This window comes from Oratosquilla oratoria, chromosome 1 (genome assembly GCF_046742065.1).
Source record: "Oratosquilla oratoria isolate Oo_2021 chromosome 1, ASM4674206v1, whole genome shotgun sequence".
In the NCBI taxonomy this organism is placed as follows: domain Eukaryota; kingdom Metazoa; phylum Arthropoda; class Malacostraca; order Stomatopoda; family Squillidae; genus Oratosquilla; species Oratosquilla oratoria.
The window spans coordinates 43,130,119-43,136,996 of NC_134777.1; the positions used below are offsets into that span (position 1 = coordinate 43,130,119).

Below are 6,878 nucleotides of genomic sequence, written 5' to 3' on the forward strand. Positions count from 1 at the left end.
CGTCCAATGGGTTACAGGTACTTTATAAACCTGCACACATTGTATTTTTTATCATATTCGTATCTCAAATGCGAAAAAAAACAGTGTAGCGAAATGACCGAAAGGATGTAGCGAAACGACCGAAGAATGTAGCGAAACGACAGCAGAAACGTAGCGAAACGACCGAAGAATGTAGCGAAACGACCGAGGAAAGTAGCGAAATGGTTGGTAGTGAACTGGCAATGTAGCGAAACGACCTGTAACAAAATATGATAACAGTGCAATGTTGACTGAGAGTGAGTTTCGGATGGGTCTTTGTTTGTTTACATGTAGTTGAAGGGTAGTGATGTGATTGATGCAGATGGAAGTAATACTGAGCAAACCAAGCGAGGCTGTAGATTAGAAAAAAATTAACCTCTAGAGTACAGATTGAAAGTTCTCAAAATAATTTCGCGTATCATCATATTTATAATCTAAGATTGTGGTTTTATTTTAGTTGTGCACACCTACGCGATATAGCATTAGAATATTAAATATTAATTTTATAGATTATAATACATGGACGTAATGTGCGATTTTCTTGGCGGAAATAAAAAAAAGAAAATGCTACAAGCAAATTTACTAACGAACGAAGCCACCAGTATACGGTAACGAACGCTGACAGTCCAGTCACTAGCAGTGTAGATGAGCTTTTGTATTTTGTTCCTAAGTATCTTTAACCTATCATTTCCCAGGATCCATTGATACTATGAACTGTTTCAATAGATTGTCCATAAGATAGATGTGACTTAAAATTTCACTAGACCTTTCACTAAACCTTTGTTTTAACCTAAATGTTTTGATTGGAGATACCTTATCATCTACTAGCAACTAGTACTAACTAATCTAGGCTCTAGCTAGTATTTCTTCCAGGTTGTGTTGGGATCCATACAGTTCAATACTACTGACCAATCAATAGTAGGTAATTATTCACTGAAACTCTTTATTTTAGCGTTTCAAAGAGCAAATATAAAGACACGAGTGAGGACCATAATGGAAATAAGCGTACAATTACAATACAACATGCTTTTTTGTGTTATACTCGGCAATTTGCAATTATTATTTTGAACTATGTGTTATTGTCAATATCTGCACTTCATGTATATTGATTCTTTGCCACATAAACTTATTTTAATTATTATTATTATTATTACTTGTTTCTTAGTTATTTTCCATGTATAATAAATTTTATGTTGTGGTCATTTACATCACAGGTTAATACACCACTATTAGAAATTCTGTGGCTGTGCTCATCTGTGATCTGTCACCAGGATCAGATCAATTATAGAACTACATATTTTCTAAATCCTGGTAAGTTCTTTGATATGACACATGTTGATTTAGAGTAACATAGATAGTGATCTGCATGTATGAGGTAATGAGAGGGTTTTTAGACCTTTACACAAATAAAATTAATTTTATTAGAGTCTGCATTATTGACATTAGTATTGAAATCACCTTAAATGATACACTACAGTCATATCACAACATTTATCACTAGAAACACATGAGCCATATATCAACTTGTACTATTGTGTGAATATATAAATTGTCCCTGTTTTTGGTGAAAGGATATCAATCCAGAGGAACTGAAGTGTCTTGTTCAGATCATTGTGAATGTTGAATGTGAGGTCACTATGGATGTACATGGATACATCTCCACCATGACAATTACTGGCCCTTCGGATACAGCTACATCCACGAATGTCTATCTCCCTGTCTGTAACTGTGTTGTCCAACCATGTTTTTGTGAAGCCTGACATCATAGTGTTTGTATCACAAGCAAGTCCATGGAGTTCTGCTATTTTTGGGATGAGACTCAGGCTATGCATGTTTAGATGAAGAATACGAAGACCATGCCTTCTGAAGCACCCAAAATCATTGCAGATTGTGTCCTTGCTTATGGTGTCTTTATTGCCAAACAACTTGGCATGTTCACCGTCCTCAGGCACCAGCTGTGGTAGTTGATTTACCAGGCACTGAGGACAGGTGAATGATAACTCTACATTGTTATGGTATTCCTCCGTGCTTGCATCGCAGCACCTCAAGTGAGTCCACTGGAGACATTTGATGGCATGGTTGTTAGATCTGATACCCTTTTCACATACAAAACATGGACAATTGGGTGGGCCTGGGTTTGGGTTTATGTTTTCCACCAGAATCAAAGTTACTATAGAGATATATTGAACACTGTTCACAGTAGGCCCCAATTGTTTACACTTCCTCCCTGACTGCAGTTTTGTTATTATAGATGATAGAAGTGTGTCCACAATAGATCTAAGACTGAAATGATCTTTAATGTTATTGTAGTTTATAACTGAGTCAAACCCATAGAGCTACCCTTCCACTGATTCTCTGCACCTCCTATGACAGGGTACAAAGTTGAATGACTGTTCTATATATGTGCTGTTATCAGCCAGTATAAAACAGCCTTGTGTACTGTTGTCATCTTGAGGGTTCAATGGATGAGTGGGAGATTAAAATCAAGAAATGTGATCAGAAAAAGAATATGAATAAGAAAAATAAGAAAGGAGAGAGGGAGAGTAGGAGGAGGGAGGGAGGAAGCTTGAGAGATATGGTGGGGCTTGTGGTTCAGTTGACCATTTAAACCTTGCCTGACTGGGGAGGCAGGTTGGGGGTGAGGGGGTAGGTATTTTATGACCTAACAATGGCACCCTTGTAGTAGACCACAAGGGATCAAGGCGCTAACCCAGTCCTTTGATTCTCACCTTGTTCTTTTCAAATTTATTTTTCAATTGTAGCTCCTCATGATGCAGCTCTCTGTTACATCTGTACACAGTGCATAGATGATTCACTCCCAAATCATTCAGTTACCCATCCCCCTGTGGCACTCCCCCCCCACCTTATAAACCTAAAATTATCGTAACCATTGTGCACATGTCCAAGTTCAAAGTTTTATTGAATTATTCAGTTCTTGAAGTTTGTTGTCCACCCTCCATCATAGATAAATCTTTTCAATGCATTTCACAACTTTAGATGTTAATTCTAACTGCCATGCTAAATTGAAGAAAAAACCTCTGCAGTGAAAGGGTTGAAACTAGCCTATTTCTATTAACCATTTCTTTACAACTAGAAAAAATCAAAACAAAAAAGGTGTACATGGTATTTTAATTTTTTTTTACCCAGTTTACAAGTACATTCAACCCTCCATTTAATGGACAGATTTGTGCAAGGACCAGTCTGTTCCTACCAAATGTAAACAGAATGGATCAGATCAGTAAATAATGGACAAATGACCGTTGCTGGCAATATGGTATGGTATACATTTGTTGATTTCTTTTACTGTGCCTGGAAATAATAATATAATACTATATTATCGATTAGCTTTTGGCACACACACAAGGTAGATATGAAATAAATGAACAGAAAGGCATAATGTACACTATTTACAGGATCTAGAATGCTTGTTATTCTAGTTCCATGGCCCCACCCTCACCAACAGACACCTCAAATGGCTCATCAATGTCAAAGAGGTCTGGTGAAGGGGCCTTGGTGCCAGAGGTGCTAGGCAAGGGGCCAGTTAAGCTGTGGGCTAGTAGTAGGAAGGCCTAGCAAACCTGAGGGTCCTGGCTCTGGGCTAGCTGGGGCTTACAAGCCTGAGGGGCCTGGCTGTGAGCTAGCAGTGGCAGTGCCCAGCAATCCTGAGGGGTCTGGCTATGGGCTAGCTGGAGCAGGTGAGTTTTGTACTTGATCACTTGCTCAGGATACTTGATGTACATTGTGTAGTCAATTAGCCCATCCACAACCTGTCTCAGAGTTAATATTTTGCAACATTTCATCTGCATATCTTCTTCATCATCACTGCTGTCACTCAAGGGAGGATTAACAATTGTAGTAACAATCTGGTCATTGGTCAAGATTTCATATCTCTCAAATGAATCCTGGTCCTTCAACCACTCACATATCCTCAACATTAGGCTCCGTTTCCCCACCACACTTAAGTTGTGTGCAGAAGTCCTCAGCTTCAAAGTCTGCATCACTGTTCATGCCAATCAAGAGCTTTTTCCAACAATTGGCCAGTGTAGACACCTTCATCTCTGCCTACTTGATGAATTTTTTTTTATTCCAGACTGGATTGTTTAGGCTTTAATGTTGGCAATTGTATGGGCTCTGCAGATGTTACTCTTGTCCTCCAACACCACCAACACTTCATCAAGGTAATGATGGATGTAGCAGCACTTCAAAGCAGATATGTCTTGACCCATAGGTTGGATGACAGAGGTGGTGTTTGGTGGCAGGTAAACCACTCTAATATGTCTGTTGTCACTTATAAGCCCCTTAGGTGTGTGGGAGTGTTATTCAGGAGTTGAATGGCCTTGACGTCCACTGCTGCAATTTTTAAAATGCATCTGGAACTTCCTCACTGCTGGTACAAAATGACTGTGAAAACACTCAAGGAATATTTGTTGGTTAAACCAGGACTTTACTGTTAAAATGTATCACTGGAAGTTTGTTCATCACAGCTCGCAATGCACAAGGCACCTTAGGTAAGCCAACAGTGGTGAATTAAAGGCAATGGGTACCACTTCTGCTGGCACATACCTAACATGACAAGTGCTCCTTGCTTGATTTTTACCCCCTAGTGGTCTCTGCTTTTCTTCATGTGGTTATGTTTTTTTGGCATAGAATGCCAAAAAATACCTGTTTCATTGCCACTGTACACTTGTGATAATGTTAGCCCCTCACCTTCTATTAATTTCTGCAGTTTGAGGCAGAAAGGTTTGATACTAGTCTTGTCGGCATCACCCACCCTGAGTTGGATCAGTCAACTGTATGCAGCAATGGTGATTGGACCATCATCCGGCTCTATAATGGATGGGATTTTTTGTCCATTAAGTCGAGGATTTGTTGCATTGGTGTCCATTAAATGGAGGGTCGAGTGTATGAGTTGCTTTCTTGAGTACCAAGTATTTGTTCAGATGGGAATAGGAGTCCTGGCATTCCTTCTGCAAACACAGTTTCTTCCACTGCCCCTGTGGTGCTAAACATGTTAAAGCAATTTGTTTTGTAATAACTTCATCGAGAAAATGCTTTACTTTGTCCAAACAAGTTTGAAAAAAAACAACACATTTTGGAAAGTAACAATCTGTGTCATCCTGAACATTAACTTACTTTAAGTGATTTTATTTGACTGAGGGAAACTTTGCAGTGAAAAAGGTACTTCATTGGGCAACAGGTCAAGTCCTGTTGCCAACTTGTCCCACATCCTGGTCAAACTCATCCACTTGTGTACCAGCATATCACAGCACTATGCATTAACACTAGTATCTCAATATAATTGTTAGCTGTTATTTTGCAGAGATCTAGGCCTAGGCTATACCACCATGAACAATTAAATTCACAGGAGTATAAAGCCCTGGGCAAAATGTCCCTGGTTATTGATGTTATTCCTGTTGTTCTGTCAGGAACACCAATAATTTCTATGATGGCTTATCACAAGAGAGACTGTGGTTTTTCTGCATAGTCAAACTCTGGGTTTAATTTCCAGTAAAACATACATACATATACCAAGGCTTTTTCCCCCTTACAAGGGAGGTAGCCAAAAAGGAAAAGGCATAAATTCATTCCCACCCATTCCATCCCTGAATACACTCCACACCCCTCCACCCTCCCTCTTATCTTAGCACCCCCTGGATGACGGGTCATCCCTGCGCCTTGTCCACTGCCCTGGGTCAGAAGCAGTGTCGCAAGACAAAGCACATCCATAGCAAGGCCACTTCATTAAATCGGCGACCCCCCCTCTCTGTCCCCCCCATGCATAAAAGGAGAAGATGGGGAGTAATCCCTTCAGGCTGCGTCAAATTTTGCTCACACATACTACCTCACCCCCACCCCCCCGTCCATTCCACCTCATGCATCACAACATCATCCATATACAACCATTCTCCATTCACCCCTGTCTTCTGTCCTCTCCCGTCCTTCCTCAACAGACATTCCCCTCTTCCCCAAAGCCCCCTTCACCCCATCCATCCACCTCATCCTAGGACGTTCCCTCATGTTCACTCCCTCCACATCTGCCTTCCATACCTCTTTTACTAGTCTTTCTTCACTCATTCTTTCCATGTGTCCAAACCATCCCAATACTCTTTCATCAACCCTATCTCCCAACTCCCTTTCCACCCCCGTTCTTCTCCTCACCTCCTCATTTCTCACTCTATCTAGCCTAGTAACCCCCATCATACTTCTCAGACACCTCATCTCAAACACATTCAAACTCCTTCTCTCTTCCTCTCTTATGTTCCATGTTTCTGCTCCATACAGTGCTGTTGGCACAATCACTCCTTCATACAGTCTCCTCTTAGCATCCATTCCCAAATGTCTATTCCTCATTACACTCTTCAATACACCAAGGCATTTACTCACTTCTCTCAATTTACATTCTACCTCCACCTTCACTCCACCTTTTCCTGCCACATTTGCAGATGAGGTGTCTGAGAAGTATGATGGGGGTTACTAGGCTAGATAGAGTGAGAAATGAGGAGGTGAGGAGAAGAACGGGGGTGGAAAGGGAGTTGGGAGATAGGGTTGATGAAAGAGTATTGGGATGGTTTGGACACATGGAAAGAATGAGTGAAGAAAGACTAGTAAAAGAGGTATGGAAGGCAGATGTGAAGGGAGTGAACATGAGGGGACGTCCTAGGATGAGGTGGATGGATGGGGTGAAGGGGGCTTTGGGGAAGAGGGGAATGTCTGTTGAGGAAGGACGGGAGAGGACAGAAGACGGGTGAATGGAGAATGGTTGTATATGGATGATGATGTGATGCATGAGGTGGAATGGGTGGGGGGTGAGGTAGTATGTGTGAGCAAAATTTGACGCAGCTTGAAGGGATTTCTCCCTG

At 41.0% G+C, this 6,878-nt stretch overlaps 1 long non-coding RNA gene across 1 annotated transcript; it reads left to right on the forward strand.

Moving 5' to 3' along the window:
• The first annotated feature begins 633 nt into the window (after nt 1-633).
• Nucleotides 634-3,133, forward strand: LOC143030611 (uncharacterized). The gene is made up of 3 exons (XR_012966919.1): nt 634-940; nt 1,233-1,329; nt 1,906-3,133. It is a non-coding gene; the product is annotated as an uncharacterized LOC143030611 (long non-coding RNA).
• Nucleotides 3,134-6,878: the final 3,745 nt, after the last annotated feature.